This window comes from Uranotaenia lowii, chromosome 1 (genome assembly GCF_029784155.1).
Source record: "Uranotaenia lowii strain MFRU-FL chromosome 1, ASM2978415v1, whole genome shotgun sequence".
Taxonomy (NCBI): domain Eukaryota; kingdom Metazoa; phylum Arthropoda; class Insecta; order Diptera; family Culicidae; genus Uranotaenia; species Uranotaenia lowii.
Window position 1 is genome coordinate 84,233,195 of NC_073691.1, and position 20,298 is coordinate 84,253,492.

The 20,298-nt window shown below is 36.7% G+C and overlaps 1 protein-coding gene across 4 annotated transcripts in view; it reads left to right on the plus strand.

Annotated features, from left to right (window-relative positions):
* LOC129739900 (E3 ubiquitin-protein ligase TRIP12) overlaps nt 1-20,298 on the plus strand; it is a 47,525-nt gene that overhangs the window by 8,221 nt on the left and 19,006 nt on the right. Inside the window, exon 1 of one of the 4 annotated variants that reach the window (XM_055731440.1) lies at nt 6,793-6,952. The exons of 2 other annotated variants lie outside the window; for them this stretch is intronic. The gene's annotated coding sequence lies outside the window, so the exon portion shown is untranslated. Of the gene's footprint in view, nt 1-6,792; nt 6,953-17,090; nt 17,242-20,298 lie in introns of those variants that run through there. One more of the 4 variants, XM_055731443.1, reaches the window with a different exon arrangement.

A 20,298-nucleotide genomic window follows, 5' to 3' on the forward strand; every position in this document is an offset into this window, starting at 1 on the left:
ACAAGTCGAACATTCCCAATCATTCCAGAGGAATCTAAACCTTTTTTTTTTTTAATTTTAATGAAATGATTCTTTTTTCTTTTATTTTCTCTTATTTATGGAGTGACCGTTAATTGATTTTTTTTTTATGCTTTCAGGTCTGCAGCGGAAAACACTCCCAGGTCTCTGCCATTCAAATCGGAGACCCGATACGAGCTAGTGCCTTTTTTGGCCATAATGATGACCGGGACAAACTGGGGCCCCAATTTCGCATTGAAGGCTGACCCCGCTGCTGATTGCCTGAAGGCTTTTTTGTAGACCCGCTGTCCTACATCGAAGGTTGGTGAGTACCGTTTATGACGCAAATTATATTGCTTTTCGGTAGTTTCATGGCTTTTTCTGAGGTTGTCTTTGACATGCTCAAATATTTTTTTATTAATGTTTTGGAAGTTTTTTATTCTTTCGTTTTCATTGAGCTCATTATTGCTGTTTTCTTCCAATCGATGGTCACTCCCTCGTGTAATCATTTCATGCCCAAAAATGATTCTGTAGGGCGAAAATTTCGTGGAATAATGTACGGTATTATTTAGGATGCATTCCATTTCGGAAATTTTTGAATCCCAGAGGCGCTGGTCCGTGCGTACGTATGAACGAATCATGGAATTGATCGTTCTATTCAGGCGTTCCGCAGGATTCGCCTGACTGCGGTGCCGTGCATTGGCCCAGTGCTCAATTTCATAATTTTTTAGCAATCCTTGGAATTCTTTCGATAAGAAGGTTGAAGCATTATCTGAAATCACAATTTGGGGGACAGCAAGTCGTCGAAACCATTGCTCCTCCAAAATGTTGCATAGGCTACTGCTAGTGATTTTTTTCACTGGTACCAGCAGGCAATATTTGGAGAACAGATCCATCACTACTAGAAGATGGGCATTGCCTTGCTTGGATCGGGGCAGCGATTGGATGTAGTCCATGCAGACAATTTGGAAGGGCCTGGTTGCGACTCGCTGCCTCCCCATCATTGGCGCTGTCGACACTGTCGAATGTTTGTTTATTTTACACGACTCGCAATTTGCGATGTATTTCTTTACATCGGCCGACATTCGTGGCCAGTAGTAACGTTTTTTTATTTGATTGATGCATTTTTCAAAGCCGATATGGAGATTTCCGTCGTGTTGCTCTTGAACGATTCGTGTACGCGCTGATTCGGGGACACACTGTTTCCATTCAAATCTGTAGTCCAGAACATCAGAGCGGGAGGATACAAATTTGTACAGTTTACCACTGTCAATTTTGAAATCCATATACCGTTCTGGGTCTGATTCTACAGATTTAAATAGATTTGTGAACCACTTGTCGCCCGTATCGATCGTTTCAATAGACCGTGATAATGCATCTGCTACAATATTTTCTTTTCCTTTTCTGTGCTTTATCTCCATATCGTATTGTTGGAGGGTGATGCTCCATCTGCTGAGTCTCGAGGACGACTTCCATTTTGCCCTCATGATGAACGTTAAGGCCGACGAATCTGTAACAAGGGTAAAACGAGTTCCCTCGATGTACCCCCGGAACTTTTCTATACAGCGGAGAGCGGCTAAGCCCTCCTTCTCCGCTGCGTGGTAATGAAGTTCTGCCCCCTTCAGCTTCTCGGAATGGTAAGCAATCACCCGCTCCTCGCCATTTTGTACCTGTGTTAACACCCCCGCAATTGCGTTGTCACTAGCATCAGTTTGTACTGCGAATGGCAATGCAAAGTCCGGGTTAGCCATGACCGGAGCCGATATTAATCGTTCCTTTATGGCGATGAACGAATCTTCTGCTGTTCTGTTCCACTGGACCTTCTTCGGTTTATTTTTCAGTAGATCAGTGAGTGGTCCAGTGAGTTCGCTGAACTTGTCGATAAACCTGCGGTAGTAATTAATCATACCGAGGAATCGACGAAGTGCTCTCACTGACCTAGGGACCTCATACCCCAGGATCGCTTGGACTCGATCCGGGTTAGGTCGTAACCCTTCTCTGGATAGAACATAGCCTAAATAAGGAAGTTCAGAGCAACAGAAGTTCGACTTTTCGACATTGATTTGAAGATTTGCCTTCTTCAATCTCAACGCCAAATCTTTTAGTTTTTCTAGGTGCTCATCGAATGTATGACTTGCCACTACGATGTCATCTATATAGACAAAAATCGAAGGCTCTAAAGCACCGTAACCTAGAACACGATCTAGAACTTTGGATAAAGTTGCCGTTGAGTTGACCAATCCGAAGGGTAACCTACAGAACTGGAACAACCCAAGGCCGGGAATGGAGAATGCTGTTAGCTTTCTGGATTCCTTCTCAAGAGGAACTTGCAAGAAGGCTTGTGTGAGGTCAACTGTTGATAGGTAGGTGAAAGGCCCCACGTTGGGCGCCAAAGTGTAACCTATGGTTGAGTCACTACCCAGCACTGTTAAGACTCCCCCAATTCTTGCCTCAGGGTCGGCTTTTCGAATTCAAAGAACTACAAGGAAACGCTAAATGAATAACTTTCGAGCTTTGCTCGCCCACTTTATTCCCCTTCCTCAAAGGTGCAAAAGGCACTTGTCGACGGATCCGCAATACAATATACAATGGCACAATCTTTCCTACCTCACGCGTCTGCTCTCGGGCCCCTCTTCTCGCGTACACCTCCTCCTCGTTCGGAACCGGAAATCTCACGACCTTCTAGTTGCGCGGCGAAACTACCGAATTGCTAGGGTGGGTTCGGTTAGCCAAGAGTAGTTCGCGGCCTGCTATCGCAATTCCGGGACTTGGTGAGTTACAGCGGAGTCACACAGCGCTGACGGGTGGTATGCGGCACGTCGATAAGTCCGTGGTGGTAATTCACGACGTCCTCAAGCAGGAGTCAACGGGCCGTCCACGTTCTGGATGGGCGCGGCGTTCAGGTGAGCTGCCTCGGGAACCGATATCGGAATTCAAGGGTAAATTACGGGGTCCTGGTAGATCCCTTCCACAAACAAACGAGCTTGTTGTTCTCTGTCCCGTAGTTGTCCGTAGTTTGCGTCGGGCTTCTTTCACGGGTTTGGCACTATTTTCCAATGCGGAACGAATCGTACTCGGCCGATTTGGCTTGCCGTAGTACGCGCTCAGAGATACAACTTAATAATGACCATTTTGTTTAAGGTCGATGGCGTTCCGTACCCAGCCGTTAACCCTTCTTGCCCCTCTGTCCCTTTCTCCGGTTTCCCCTCAGCAACTCAGCCTCCATGATCTGCTGACGTGTTCAACCCTGACTCCTCATGCGTGACAGGTGCTGCCATCTGGTGCTGTGTGCCAATATCGTTGTGCGCATATGTTGATTGGCTGCGTTCGAGGCTTTTTCGGGTTCAAAGGCAGGTCCGCTCCACTCTACACTTAATCACTAGCACTTCCTCGACATTTACATTTACGCGACGAATCTTGACAATCTTGGCTAGAAACTTTCCCTTGGTTACAATTCTTGGTTCCCGCAAAAAAAACAGGGAATTTTGTCGGTTCAAATTTCGACGCTGGAAAACGCTGCTGTTTAGAACAAGTTTAGCGTTTTAGTACAATGCTGTCACTGACGCGACGCACCATTGTGGTGGCTCAAGCGGAAAATGGTATCCCCAAAATGAAATGTCAACGCGACGGGCTATTGTGCGGGCGCCTTTATGCAAAAGCTTTGGAAGATGATTAGACATCTGCAAAAAAAAATCAATCAGCTGATGCATCACCCGTAAATATCAGTTTGCAAACGATCATTAACTACGTTAATCTACTCTGGCTCTGGGAATGGCTTTGCTTGGAATTTACCACTTCAAGAAATTCTTCCCTGTTCCTATCGTTTCTTGTTGTAGGGTCGAATTGTTTCCGGTCACGGCACACAAGTCTGGCTATGGGGTATAACAAATTGTTTCATCAATTAGCGAATTTTTCCTTTTTTTCCCGGAATTTTAAGCACAATGGGTTTATTCATCCCAATAACGAATTTTTTAGTGTCTTAAAATTTATTTTATAGCTTACCAGTTTACTCGCAGTTTTTATTTTTACAAGGATTGGTTACACTGCTAATGCTTCAAACAATGAGCATCTATGTAGTGTGAGCTATTTAAAGTAGAAACTGAACCCGTTTCAGTTTGAATTGGATTTGTCGTCACTGGAAAATGATATCGGGCAACTTACTTCTTTGGTTTCTTTTTTAAACATAAACGTGTAGTTCCTAAAATTGATGTGCTATTTATCAGCAAAGCACCAAAGGGTGTGAAGATGTATGGTTTTATATTCAGGTTATTTTTGAGTTAATAAATAAGTATAAAAAAACAAACACAGTTGCCTATCACGTACAATACCGATCTTACTTATAAAATGAAGTTTTTGGAAATGATTTGTAATATACCAATGCATACAAGACACAATATTCGATACACGAATATTGATTTCAATCTTTACAAAAGTTTTACAAAAATATGTTTTACTTGGAATGGTGTCGCTAGTGATGCTTAATAACTCACATCTGTGTCAAAAGTCTGTGCTTTACAGGCAAATCAGGACACCTGACAAACCAGATTACAAAAAGATATATTTATCGTATTTCTAGAGTTTGTTTTGATTAGGTCGTAAGAGCCACTAAACGAGTTTCGAGGAAATCGCGAGGAAAGTTTCAAAACACCTTTTTAATTCTAGTATTAAAACTATTGTTCAGAATTGTCTGAAAACTTGGTTTCAATCGTTAAAATGATAAAGAATATGCCTGTGTATTCGATATGAGCATTACTTTTGTTCTTACAAGTCAACATGTACTTACAACCTTTGGCATTGATGGTTTGGCGCAGACGTCATTTTGTCAACTTTTGAATTAAATCTTGATAATTGATTAAATTTGCTCAAAACTTCGCTATTCCGTTTGAATTGTGTGTAGTAAAGATAAGAATAATCGGAAACACAAATACCTCTTAGAAGTTCCTGCTCAATGGTTCTTTGAATCGGTGCTGCACCGGACTGTCCTTCGGCGAAATGTTTCTTTGAGACAGGACACTGTAAGCTGTGCTATTAGTTACCACCTGTATCTCAGTTGATCCAGCAAGTACAGCGTGAACGTTTCCAGGACTTACAAATTGTTCAGGAAGTATCTGTTGTAGTCAAAAAAATGTATGAATGTATCTGCTGGTATAAATTATCACATATTTCACTTACCCAGCAAAATTTTAAGCCACTCGTGCTTCTAAGCCAGCTCACACACTCTAACAACCGATTTTTATCTCATTTATTCGCATTTGTTTCACAAAATTTCATGCACTTCCTTCGAAAATGCAAAAGGACCCAACAACCAATCAGCCGAACTGTTGTTTATAGGTCCTTTTGCATGCACGGCAATTTAGCGCAACGCAAAAGGTCGTTAAAACCAAATTGCACTCAAAAATGAGAAAGTCATTATGCGTCTAAAATTCAAATAGTTTTGTTAAAGTTAATTAATGACTAAATGATTTCATGTTTTCAGTAAACATAGAATACACTTTTTACAATCGTTTGCAGTCTAAAACTCAATTTTGTTTATAATGGTTCATACGACCTAATCAAAACAAACTCTAGATTTGATCTTTAACGTGTTAACATAAATTCTAGAGTTTGTTTTGATTAGGTCGAATGAACCAATGTAAACAAAATTGAGTTATTGGCTGCAAACGTTTGATGAACATGTATTCTATGTTCGGTAAAAACTTGGTTTTAATTGATTAATTGATAAGTTTAATAAATTGATTTGAATTTTGGACGTATAATAACTTTCACTTTTCTGAGTGCATTTTGGTTTTTGCGACTATTTGCGGCACCCTGTTTTGCCGTGCATGCAAAAGGACCTAAACAACAATTCGGCAAGTTGGTTTTTACGTCCTTTGTCTTTCACCGCGAATAATGCTGTAAGAGTTAACGTTAAAATGTGCAATTATTGAGAATAAATGTCTGCGGGAGTGATTCGAGCCATGCCTCGCAGAATTGTTGGCTTTAATTTGTTGCGGGGTGAGTACAATAAGCTTAATTTTTGACCGTGCTTGAAAAAAGTTTTTCATTTCATTACAGTCAGCCGGAATATCTGAAAATAACGGATACCATTCCGACTACTTTGAACAGTCACGGGTGCAGACCAGAAAAAAAACCCTGCGATTTCCCTATAGGTGACCAAGGTGACAGTTCCATTTGCAAAAATTCCGGTTGCCCTGGAGTTACTTTCGTGTACTATATACGATCAGATTGGGATGTGTATACGTTTCGTTAAGTACCTGTGAATAATTTAGCGGATTTTCAGGTAAGGGGAACAATTTTTTGCAATCAAACTTATTGGTGCTTATCGTTTGGTAAAACGCCGTATGCGCCAATTCAGAAATGCTTTAGGTCGTAAGTACGTTTTCACAGGTAAGGACTTAACTTACAGTTAATTTAAGTACATCGGAATGTTCTAAGCCCTTTTATATGTTGGATTCCAAATTCTCAGACGGATTCGGGCAACACTCACAAAGTGAGAATTTAAAACGTAATTTGAAACTTCAATAGCGATTTTCTCAAAACACGTCAGGTGGCTCATACGACCTAATCAAAACAAACTCTAGAATTGTGTTTTAATATTTTTGATTTGATTGCATATTTGCTTTGTCCATACGAGATGTTATGCTAGATTGTGAACACGTTCACAAGCAGAAACATAAAACAACAACAAAGTTTAAGCGAACGTGCCCCATAGAGAGCGAAAAGTGAGAGAGCATGCTATATTCCGAGAGAGCCAGAGCACGACCAATCTCCTGTTCTGCTGCGCTCGGTCTGGTGATACCTCGGTGTGTATTTATTGCGACATTTTCATTCTTTTCTTTGTTCGGTGAAGAAGTGCCTGTGGTGTCGAGTGAGAATCGATTGTGTGAAAATTATCTTGCCAGCCGTTTTCCGTGTGCCAGTTCCGTGCTGGGGCCCCCGGACCGGATGCGGAACCGTAAGTAGACGATCGTTTTCTACTCTAAAGTTTCAGCAAATCAGCTATTTGCCTTGGAAATTATATAATTCCAATGGAAAAAAAAGTCTCGCCAATCGCACGTCGTTCCTCGTAATGGCCGATCTGTGTCGTCAAGACGAAAAATTTTCAATCTCCATTTTAGTGAGCTGGGTTTGGTGAAAATCTGCCACGGTGTGGATCGAATTCCTACTCAAATTGAACTGGAAAGTAGTCTAAATGAATGAAATTCGATTAAAAAGTTTAAGTACGTCAAATTTCAACATTGCTCGCAGCAGATTAGTTGGTAAAATTGAGTACGTGGGGTGAAAATGTATGGCCATTTTGTACCATCGTCATCATCATATACAGCCAGCTAGCAGACGAAGTCTCGTTTTTGTTGGTCGAATGGGGAGCGCTAGTGCTACGCCGTTCTCATATTCGTTCCCCGATCCGAATACAAGTTTTTATACTGATTTTTTTTCTTTCGTTAGATTTGTTGCGATCGAAATCGGTGCGGGTTTCTGAGGGATTTTTCCTCATTGGGTGACATTTGATTTTCACGGCTTAGCCGCGGTTATAGTACACGCAGAAAAAAGATTTTTTATTTCAAAGGAAAGTGCAGCAAAAACAAAGGATTTTTTCCTTTGATTTTGGGATAAATAAAAATTCCATTGGTTCAAGGACATTTTCCTTTGTTTCAAAGAATTTTTCTTTTGAAAAATCTTTGAGTCATAATCTTAATGCTTTGAAACAAAAAACAGTTTCATTTGATGCAAAGTCTTTTTTCGTTTGCTACAATGTAATTTAGATTTAGATTTAAAAGGATTGGTTCATTGAACTATTTCCTTTTATTCCAATTGGAAGAAATATTTTCTGTTGTTCAGAAGTTCCAATTGTGAATTTTGAACAATAAAAAGAAACAATTTACATCTTAAATTCATTTTTATTACAAACTTAACACAAACACTGGTTCACTATAATTCCATTCTAAATTCTGGCCTGAGGGCATTCTTCTTGGACCGCTCAATAAACTTCTGGAAGCAACTCCGGTCATCCAACTGGTGATTGCCGCTGAAGATCGGCCCGAAGATAATCAGACCGCTGGATTTTGGGCGGAATCAGCCGTGGTCCTGTAACAATGCAAAAGTTTATATAAAATCTTAAATATTCACTTTTTGACTAATGGATTAACACGCACTTACCATGGTATGCATTCCTCATCTTGAATCCTTCTAAATAGCTATCTCTGATTCACTAGTTTTGATTTTTAACACGACCGGCTAAACTTTATTCGAAATTCGGTACTTGCTCAATCCAAATTATCTTCTAAGTTTGAAGTTTTAACTTAAAGAAATTATTCCTTTCTGTTGAAAACATTTTTCTTTGGTTGAAAGAAAATTTACTTTGTTTCAAAAGACATATGCCATTGAAAAAATGTCTTTTGAATCAAAGAATTTGTTTAAAATCAAATTCCAAAATTATTCAGTTCAAAAAATTAATTCTTTCTTTCAAAAATTATTCATTTGAATCAGAACGAGAATTCATTGATTCAAATAAAACAGGAGTTTGGTTAAAAAAACTGAGTGTTTTGAATCAAAGTCAGTTTTGTTTTGTTTCAAAATCCAAGTTTTCTCTGCGTGTACGCACACGGGCAAAACGGGAACTGTACGGACATGTTGGAGCTTGTCCACATTTGGAATATGGAAAACAGAAAAGTATTTAGGTACAAAAATTTCAAATACCTGCAATTTTGTTTATCTATTTAATGAAAAATGAAATGAAAATTGCTTGTCTGTACACTAATCGGTAAACTACGAGTTCGGTAATTCATTTAACCGAAAAGTTATTTCACCGAACTTCCACAGTGTGTTCGGCAAAAAATATTGATAGCTCGGTAAATATCAGTTCGGTTCATTACCGGTTGTTCGGTATAAATTTTCTCAACGCTCGCTAATTTACTGAAAAAACACGAATAAGTACCCATTTAACAGTTCGTTCGGTAAATTCTACGATATTCCGGTAATAACTACCGAACACCAGTTACTGTTGTGGGTCGTTCAGTGAAACTTCCTTTTAGCATAGGCAATTTCCACTTAGCATAATTATTCATCATTCTTTTCAACTTTGAAGAGCCTTTTCTCGATGCTATCGTTTAGGCACTTACATTACATCCCTCTGAAACTAAAGTGTTTTAGAACAAGAAAGAGTAGACAAAAAAATAAACCAACCAAGTTGATGAAAATTTTGTTATTTGTAAATCAAACCATCAGGCCAAATATGTATTCAATAAGGAACCATTTTACTTTTCTATTGAAACCAATAGTAGAATTTCTTTGGATTAGGTAGTATGCGCCACCTGACATGTTTTGAGAAAAATGCTGCTGAATTTTTGTAATCTTTTTTCTAATTCTTCAATTTTAACTCAGAGAAAAAAATCGGTATGCGATGTGAATATAGATGAGAATTATCAAATGCACTTAAAACCTGAACGTCTGAAGCTTGTGTTTTGGAGGATTTCTCTTTGGGCCAAGAACCTCAAAATAGAGCATAATGAAAGAGAACTGGTTTGAATTCCTGCTGCGTTGTCTGGGTCCATATGGGTTATATGCGCTTTACTCAATCTCCGGTTTCTACGAAACGCTTTTAGTTTTGTTGGCGGTTAGTGTCGTGCAAAAATTATGAAACTGAAAAAAATTCCAGTCATAAAATATATGCTTGAGTAAATTGAAGAAATTTGTATTATTGTGATGCTGCAATCACTCTTATAAACAGTTTCTGTTAAAATTTATAAACTTATCAACACTCGTCGAAGCATTCTCTGAGAAAAAACATAATGTCGCAAAAATCAACACACAGTTATTTTGCGACCTTGGTTTTGCACGCCAATCCAGTGCAGTGCAAAAGGTCAAAAAAATCAAATTGCACTCGAAAATGAGAAAGTCATCGTACGTCCTGAATTTAATTAATTTTTTTTAAATTTATTATTCATTCATGGGATGAAACCAACTTTTAACCTAATATAGAATACATGTTAACATTTACATTTTTTATGCAGCTATAAACTCAATTTTAGCTCTAGAATTGAACTTTTCGTAGGCTATTCAAAGCTATTGTCAACAAAAATCTGTAGATGATTGAAGATATGTTAATCTGTCTATTAATTCTTATCATTGGATCAGAAATTAAAGATTTGCTCCGTTACCATCTCGAATACATGTCATTGTTTAGGCGACTTTGTTTCAAAATATTCTTCAAAAAAAAAAAATTATTATGAAAGAGTTATTTTAAAACCTAGACGGCCTAAAAAATCTTTTCTTTCAAAATTAATTATAAAGCTTTGTAGAGAACAGTTGGTTTTGCATATGCATTGTTTAATGTTTGAATTGAGGATACAAGGCGAATGAAAACTATTTTTAACTTGAGGTCATGTTTTATAAAGATAGTTTAGGGGTTATAGCTTTTCTGAAGACAAAGTTTTGAAAGGTCTTTTCTATAGATTGCTAGATAAATTGTTTTTTTTTTAAAGTCAAGTTAGGTTTAATTATGTTTTAAGTTATTATTGTTTAGACTTGTCAGTTTTTACATTACCTTTCAACATTTCATCCCACAACGGCGCTCCAAAAGAAATAAACCACCTTTGTTCCTTTTCTGTCTAGTTTCATTTATCGTACCGTTCCGTATTTTATGCATTCGAATAAATTATACTAGGCTTGACTATTTGCCAACTGCACTTCGTTGCGTAAAGAGTTCAGTGCCAAGGCAGCGTATACAGACAGCTTTTTTTTTTTTGGGTTTCGATGGAAGCATAAGAATTCGATAAAGAAGTGGGCAAATTGTCATAAAGGAGTTCAACCAGACAGGCCAATGTTGGTGAACCCGTTGCTCTCTAAGAGGGCAACTTTAGTTAGCACATTTCCTTTCTCTGACTTTACATTTTTACAGTTCCACCATCCACATCGACGAGAGAAGAGCTCGATCAAACAGAATATTCTTCGAGTGTTTGTTCACATTGTGTGTATACGTATGTATGTTAATTATGCTCCGCAGCCCACTTAAACCAGTTGAAGGCCGCCGAAGTCACAAAGCATATCGAGAGTATATCTTATTATGTGTGGTAGGGGCCTGGCATAATAATAATAAAGCTGCCAGAGTGTTTGACCTCTCCTATAGTAGCGAGCACAACTGGCCGATGTATTACGAGTTGTTGATGCTCTTCTTCCTAAAGCACGATATGCTATATTAACCCACATCCGCCCAGTGCTATGAACAAGTTTGCGATGTTTGAACCTTAAATATGAAGATTGTTCAAAAGTATTGTCTTTTTCAATTGTCTTCACTTGATTTTTATAAATGTGTTGTGTAACTTCAATTTTTTTAAATATTTTTTTTCTATGTCTAACATGTATAGAGTGCTTAAATGTTGAAACGATCAGCACAAGAATGTGCTTTTTACATATTTTATTTCTTGTCGTGTGGTTTAATCCATATCAACATGCACTGAACAAAATCGGGCTATAACCTTTATTGGGAATTCTAGTATTTTTGCACTACTAGAAAATCCAATACTTTTTATCAACAGACGAATGATTGAATTGATAGGAATTCCAATAAATTTTAAAGCTAGCGAAATTGATGAAATATATTGTATATTTTAATGAAATGAATTATTTTATCAGCGTGATTAAATATGCTATGTTTTATTCAAATACTTTTGCTTTTATTTTTCATGTTGAATAATTATTTCAAGTTCATGTTGATGTTTAATACATTTATTCTATCGTAACTATCGAAAAACAAAAACATAGCAAAAGAAACATTGTAATGAAAATTTTAACACTGTTTGCTGGAGGACTGACATATGTATACCGACAATTCATCTGGTGGTTCAACTTTAGCATTTGAATCCAGTTTGGTTGAGGTGTTAGCCGCTGACAATATTCGCATTCCTGTAGCATAATATTATTTTGATGACTCCGTCTAGTAGCTGTTGTTTCGACAAGTTGGTGTAATCTGAAAAACAAACCGCATTTTAATTTCGAAAAAAAATATTCTTAGAAACATGGATTACCTGCTGTGCCGTAAAACGAAATTCCCATCAGGCCCATAAAGATTCATCTAAAGAAGGATATACACATTATCATTGATTACGAGTCGACGCATTTTGAAATTGACCAATTTAAATTTTGCCAATCAGTTAGAAAACAAATTCCTTAACAATCGAACAACCAACAACCTTTAAAACGGAACTCAAGAACTCTGAATGGATGAACTATGCCGCCAAATGTGATTTTTATCAAACTGATGGAATTTAAAGGAATTTTTTGTATGTTTTACTTGGTATAGCGAATTTTTGGAATTCATTGGATTTTCCTATAATTTATACTGGAATTATCTTTAGCCTCTATCAGTTACTGAGTAATAAAATTCATTGGATGGGCCCTTTAAATTTTATTGCCTGATTTGGTTTAGTGTGGCTAAAGTAAGGTGTAACAACTTAGGCTGATGTCATGCTGAAGCTACAAGCAACGCAACGCGTTCACACGACAAACCAGCTCTCATTTGATCTCCATGGAAAAAGCGCAGACCTGTCATACTGAGCGCTTTGTAAAGCGCGACAAATCCATGGGAGATCAAATGAGAGCTGGTTTGTCGTGTGACGCGTTGCGTCGCTTGTAGCTTCAGCATGACATCAGCCTTAGGCAAAATGTAGACGAGGTTTGGATGCGGCGAAGGGGATGAAACGAGGCGAAATTTTGACAGCTGGCGGCTGGCTGGCAAGGATGCCAGTTGCCTTTGTTTGTAAAACATAGTCTTTGACCAATCGTAAAGAGATTGCTCAGAAACTATTTTTTCAGTGATTTTGTTAGATTTTTTTTGTGAAACAGGAATGATAGGTGGTAGAATAGTTTGTTTTATGTTTCAGTAAAGATGGGTGAATAGACACATCCCGAAAGAAATAATTAGCTAAATTTGACAGAAATATGTAGTACGAAAACTATTCTGATTAACCATTCTACGGTTTATAATTCTAAACTCGAAAATAAAAAATGCATCCCCCATCGCTCACACTCATAGCTAAACCTTTTTTTAATACCAAATTTGTGGTCTTCACATGTGCACATACATATCTAAAATTGATTTTTTATCTCATACATCTGGCATCCCTGGACCCCATTTTTCGTAAACACTTCAGTCAGCTGTCAAATCTTCTTTCAATATCGCTGAACGTACGATTTGGCAGTTGAGATAACCTTGTTCGAAAGACTTTGGTCCATACGACATGTTCTTCCACCTTTACACAGCACCGAAGATCTTCATCGATTTGCAGGCATTGAATCAATCGAAGAAATGGCCAACAAATCATCTCTAACTTTAGAGAAAAATCGATGTAGTCTTCCATCGCAGAGTTTCGTTCTCTTTACAATTAAGTTAGTTTTTAGGATTTAGGCTTTAGTTTATACATTTTTTTGCTCTACAGGATATTCTCCTATATATCAAATACTTTATTGCTATAGCAAATTTAAGTCAAATAAACAATGTTTAGAATTGACTGAATCAAAGAGTTGAACTGATTATAATTGATCTGAACACTTAATTTACTTTAATAATATCACTTGCATGTAATGATTAAAAGACTCATAAAGACATATTAAAAAAAAAAAAAGAAGAAAAAAAATGGATGGGTCGACTTTTGTTATGCATTTTCGAATCGGGATCTTTCTAAAACTAACTTCAACAATAAAAAAGAATGGTTAACAAATGATAAAATATGTTAAAAAAAAGTATTTGACTCCAGCACTGATAACTTTAGCACACGAGCGCAAAACTAAACCATGTTAAACTTTTAAGTTTTAACTATCCGAACTATTGATAGGTTTTTCCATGAAATGATGCATACGATTGTTTTCTTGAAAACAAGTTTTAAGCTTTACAAGCGTTTTCCTCGGTTTGCAGTTTTTATACATGGGACTCATATGCGACTAGGGGAGGTGTAGGTGCCCAACCGATAGTTTCGAGAAAATGCGCTTTAAAGTTGTCTAGGTGAATTGGAGCAGATTAAATCCCATCGAAAAAGTGTTAAATACTTTAAAAAAAATCTTTTGCATCAGATGTATATTAAGATACAAAGAATCGATTGATAAACTTAACTCAAACTTGATGATTTTGGTATACTTACATCCTATGATCCTGATAGCCTCATTGATCTGATCGTTCGAAATTTCGTATCTAGCGTAACATTTCAAAAGAGCAAAACTGCCAAATGTAAACAAATCGAGTTAACGATCAATCCGGATGGACGCGGTTGCACTTTACCTAATGAACCCGGTTTTATTTTAAAATCACTTAAAACTTAATTCAATTGGACGAAACTTCTTATTGATGCATTTTCGTTGGAACCTGAAATGACGCCTATTCAAAATGGGGTTAATTTTTCTATTCGTCTTGCCTTCGGAAAGTCTCTTGCTCAACTAGCTGAGAGGAGTAATATCACGGAAGAAAGGATTTTCTACATGATCAGGGCTCATATTTACTTAGGTACCCTGTAGTAAAATTTCTATGAAGGAGACATCGACAATGATCTGACTGAAAACAGTTCTTGTGTTCGCAGCATTTGTTGTGTAGGTCGCAGTTTAGGAAGAAATGACTGTCAAAGACAGCTCATCGAAACTATAACAATCCTACATTTGTTAGTTTACTGGTTTCCAGAACGTAGGGCGTGGCCGGCATCATTATGAAGTATTCACTGAAACACAATCACAAAGCCTTGTTAAATTTCTGTTTATTGCAAACACTATAATGTTTGCCTTTGTACAAAAATCATTGTAAATTTAATTAATAATAATAATAAAAGACTGACTCTAATTGTGATCTTGTTCAGGGTGATGCACGTACACTCAAACAAAACAAACAAAAACTAAAGTAAATTATCAATATTGACGTCACACAACACATTTTCATTTGCCTCGGCTATGAGATCTCAGATCTGATTCAAGTTCAATTTAAACCTGAAGTCCGTCCGGAAAAGAGGAGAACCGAATTCTGGTAATGAGAAGAGTTGAGCTGGCTAAATCTCAGAGAGGCACCTCGTATTTACCTACCTCTGTTTGAGTCGTTCGTCTGAGAATGTATCAGGTTGCCTCATTTGTACACTGTTAAAATTTTATAAATCAAATTAAAATTTTCTAAATTAATATTTTAATTTGTCACAGTATAAGGACACCTGCTACAATAACAAATTTTAACAGCAATCGTGAAAGCATATGTCTGATAGTATTTTTTCCAGTGTGCATAAGCTTCATTCATTCGAGGGAGATTTCACCATCCATTCGCTTCAGTCCAGCTGCACTGCTGCCAGCTGTGAAATTTACGAACAGAGTGAGCTCAAGTGTACACAAAGTGAGCATATTTATGAGGTTTTTCAAACAGTTATTTCAATAGTTCAAAAAGGTTTTTTTGGTACGTTTCTTCTACAAGTTCGTTGTTTAACGTAAGTAGATTCAAATTTCGTATAGTTTGTAAAAAATTTTCCAACGATCTAGTTACAGATGATTAAAATAAAATGCATGTTTAATTCATCGCTTTATGGAACCCCACAGAAAACATTATTTTATGGGGAATTTTTGCTCAGACCCTCCCCGTTTTTTTTCACTAAAAGTTAATAGAGATATAACTAGTTGCAAAACGATTTTTGGTAGAATTTTGAAATTTGAAACTACCTAATTTTTTTACATATAAAAATCACTGATTTTATTGACCAAAACAAGCATATTAGAACAAAACGAATTCTCTAGCGGAACCGCTTTGATCGTACTGGAATGTAAATAAAGATCAAACGACCTAGAGTGTATTCTAATTTATTTACTTTAACAGTTTTGCAGAAGCCAAAAAATTCAATAAAGTGTTTTTAAGCTCAAAGATACATGCAGTTCGAGTAAGCGAATAACGACTATATGCAAATGGAAGGCTACAGTTTGTGTTGTCTATGCACTAAGTTCATTCGGTTACAATTTGGTTATTTATTAAGATCTCATTTCCGAACACTTAATAAGTTTAGAAAAAGTTATAATAGTTATCAGGAATGAATGAAAAAAAAGTTCAGAAATTAAACATACTTTTATTTCAGAACGTTATTTCATCACATCTGATAATCAATTTAATAAGGCCTCACAATATGTTCGGCAAAAAAATTATGAAAAAAAAAATCAAACTATCGGTTCAATATTAAATTACTTATAAATGAGATTCGTTTTTAAATTTGACATCAAGTATAACAAATAAGCATGTCTAAGATTTGTTGATATTATGGTTTTAAAATTATTTAATAATTTAGACATGAAAAGTACATTGTTTGAGTGAAGTATATAGTTTAATATTAAAGTAATAATAATTTTGTATGATGAATGCTGATTTTTTTATTAATTAACTTACCTTTGTGCATTTTTTCAATTGAATCAATCCAAAAATAACAAAGAAAACCAAAAAATATTAGTCAACTTTCAAGTCGATTTGCCATACCTTGACGGCTTAACACAACCAAAACTCGCTCATATATGATTATTCAACTATTTTTTATGAATGTTAAGTTGAAAAAAAATTAAAACTGACCATTTTTCATTGATAAATTCACTTTTAAAAAAAGCTTGTTTTTCAATACCATTTGAAAGCACTGACTTCAATCACATAATACTCACCTTGAGAACACATTTCAAAAAATAAAAAAAGCAAAAAAAGAATCTTGAATAGTTTCTCGATCTTTCCCTTTCACCAGTTTTTGTGAAAATTCGGCAGGTGTTTCATAATTTCACTTTTAAAAGCGTTGATTCCATACATCATTTGTTTACATTTTCCTTCACTCTGTTCAGCTGTCAAAATCCAGTGCGCCCGACCCCCATAACACCATGATTCGGACAGCCTCAGACAACCACCGTCAGCCAGCTGAATCATACCAGGAGAAGAATCAGTGAGAATTTTGCGATCGTCGCGTACGGAGCTTGAGCAGTTCGTCTACAGTTTTCCAGACTCTTCTTCGAATATTCGATGATAATTGTCATCACAGTTATATTTGAATTCGAAAAAATTTAAATCGGTTTTGCGAGTTCCTTCCGAGAGGTTTCAAGTTTTCAAGGGAAAGTTGTATGCTGCCATATTGTCATGTGAAGAAGTGTCAATAAGTTTTATCTACTTAACCGAAACATATAAAAATTATTGCTTGCTATGTGGTATCGGATTCTAGTGATAATTAGTGATTCATGAGTGATGATCGAGTGACCTCCCTCATCATAATCATGGTAAGGGAACAAAATGGTTTCTAATACTGAAGAAAAAAGAATGTATCAAAATGGCTGAAGGGGTGTCGGTCGAGAAATACTGATGATGCTGAGAAAATCGGGTTTCCTTTGCCGTATGTGTTGATTTTCTCGCACAACGTTTTATATTTAAAAGCAACATCACCCAGCTCCCCCAGCCGGGTTTGTAGGAGAGATGATTAGCAGTGATCGGTAGTGTGTACGAGATTTTATTTTCCTCCTTGTGTTCGCTATTCTTTCGTCGGTGATGTCGATAAATTAAAATCGTTCCTCGAACTTCTTCACCACAACCAGTTTACCAGAGAGACAAACAAAAAAAAAGGCTCAACTCTTCTGATCGCTATTTCTGGTTCCAGTCACACTCATCCATCCGTGTGGATGTTCTGCATTGTCGTCGTATTCGTTGTGTTATTGAACTGGACAACAACCTTTATTTACCTTTTGGTTCGGTTGTTCGTTGGGTATCGCTTTTTTAGAGTAGTTCTTAATGATCCAGTCCTGTTTGTCGATCGACAGCCGTCTCCTTACACACATTTGGAGCAAACCAGACGAACTGACAGAGAAGAAATAATGGTCAAAAACTGCTGATCCTGTACTCCATATCATACATTTTTATTATAAAGAAGAAAGGAAGACTATACGATTCGTGTTTTGATGAATGGGTGTTGTGCAGGTATATAGAATAAGTGATTAAATGAAGAATGAACCTATCCGGTTTTCGAATGTCCGTCGTATGTGTTAGGAGGTGTTTATTTCACCATAACACAAACCTGGCGATCAGTCGTTTCGTTGCAGTTTGTTCGTCATTGATAAACCTGTGTTATTTGATCTTAGACGTCCAACGGGTGCAGTGAATCTTGTTTTTTTGTTGAACAAGATCATTTGAAGAAAGCACAAAATGTGGAAGCTTTTAGAATGGCAGATACGTTAGTACAGGGTTGCTAGCAAACCGGGAATACCGGGAAAAACTTTGGGATTTCATCGCATCACCGGGAAACCGGGAATTTCGATAGATCACCGGGAAATTTGTCATTTGTTTTCATAGAGTTTCATAAATATTTTCAGAAAAAGTTTACGGCACTCTCGATATATTTAGATTTACCTCATAAACATTTCCGTTCATGATTCAGTTTTCGATATACAGTACCGTTCATAATTTTACAGAAATTGGAAGCACGCGCACTGGCACTTCGACTTTCAACTTCCATAACTTTTTACTCTGATGATTTTTTTTTTTATCAAATTCTCTACGTTAGATAGATCAACCACTGGATCAACTATCACACTATTATCGCACAAAATTTGAGCTTACTGGAGTTTGTGGCCTGTGGCCTGAGGAACAATAATTCTACGAAAATCAGACTTTTTGGACTTTTACCATTTAAACAGCAATATTTCGGAAAATACGCTACATTTTTTACTAAAATTTTATTAGCATGTCTGAAGTTTTTGAAAAGTCCTATCGATGGGGTCAAAAGTTACGCGAGGTACAATATATCAGGCATGAACCTAAAAATTAGATTTCTATAGAATTTTGGACGATTTATGAGAGTTTCCATCCACAAATCAGTCAAAAAATGTCTGGCAAAAGCAATGAAGAAAAGAAAAAAATGGAATAAATGATCTTTTTGTGTTTTGAAATCAGAATCTCGAGATATTGTTTTAATTTTTTGGTTGAAATAGATTTACTGGTTGTTAGTCATAAAATAGGATTTTACTATGGAAACATTCGTCTAAATATCTATAGAAATCGCATTTCTAGGTTCATGCCTGAAATATTGTACCTCACGTTACTTTTGATCCCATAGATAGAACTTTTGAAAAACTTCAGACATGCTAGCTTTATATTTCAACAATCACTCCGCAAAATTTCAATAAAAAATGTAGCGTAGTTTCTGAGATATTGCAGTTTGAATGGTAAAAGTCCAAAAAGTCCGATTTTCGTCGAATTACTGTTACCATGCCGATTTTTCAAAAAAAAAAATAAGTATATTATTGAATGATCGGTGCAATACTAATGCTTTCAGGCATGATTTCTAGTACAATCAGACACTAATGGATCATATTGGATACATTAATATTGATTTCATTTTCATTTTGATATTCTGTGAAATCTGTATGCCCTCAGAAATAATAAGGGCAAAATCTGTGTCTTAACGATTAGTCAAAAGTCTGTGTTTTACAAATAAATCTGGGCACCTGGTAACTCAGCTCATGGGTTACTAGGATGGATACTGCATGGATAGTTACGGCATTGCGTGTTATATACATCCATGATTTTTTTAAATCCAACAGGTAGTAAGACGCCTACTAGAGTGACACTTTTTTATGTGGCATAATCGGGGACACGATCCTTATACATCTCCGAAGGAAATTCCCAAAACATTTTTAGTTTCATGAATTTCCGTTCATCCTTGTTTCTTCTCCCTACAAGCAGTTTTTGTTGTAATTTGTTCTATGAACAAATTCAGTTCTCATACAACAGAGCAAAGACTCAATAAAAATCAACCCACTTTACCTGGTTGTGATGAGTCTAATGAGCTATGGTCTCCTATCATTATGGAACGTAATAATTTACGCACAATTCATGATGGGTGCACTCGGGTAGGATTGGATATCATCTTCAACTTCAAACAGGGGTGAGCTCGCCAATACTGGTGTGTGCGGTTAAATGTGGTAAAAACCGTATTCGACTACTATGGTTCGAATCCTCTTCACTCGTGTTAGTTTTTGTTGGGATCAACAACTGCTCGAAACTCCGTGTTGAATCAACAATAAATTCAGTTTCCTTTCTTCAAACAGTTAACATTACTGCCTCCACTGGTGTTGGTGTAAGCATTCGGTGCTTTCTTGTGACCGCACAACAACACCAGACAGTGAATAATAACGATAATAACATACAGGCAAAGTACATGAGGTCGGTTCAAATAATAGCGTTTGAAAATTTGCAGTTTTAAAAAGTTGACTTTTTGGTATTAGCCGTCTTAGGACAACTACACAGAAAAATATGTCTCTTTACTATAGACGATATGTTGTTTC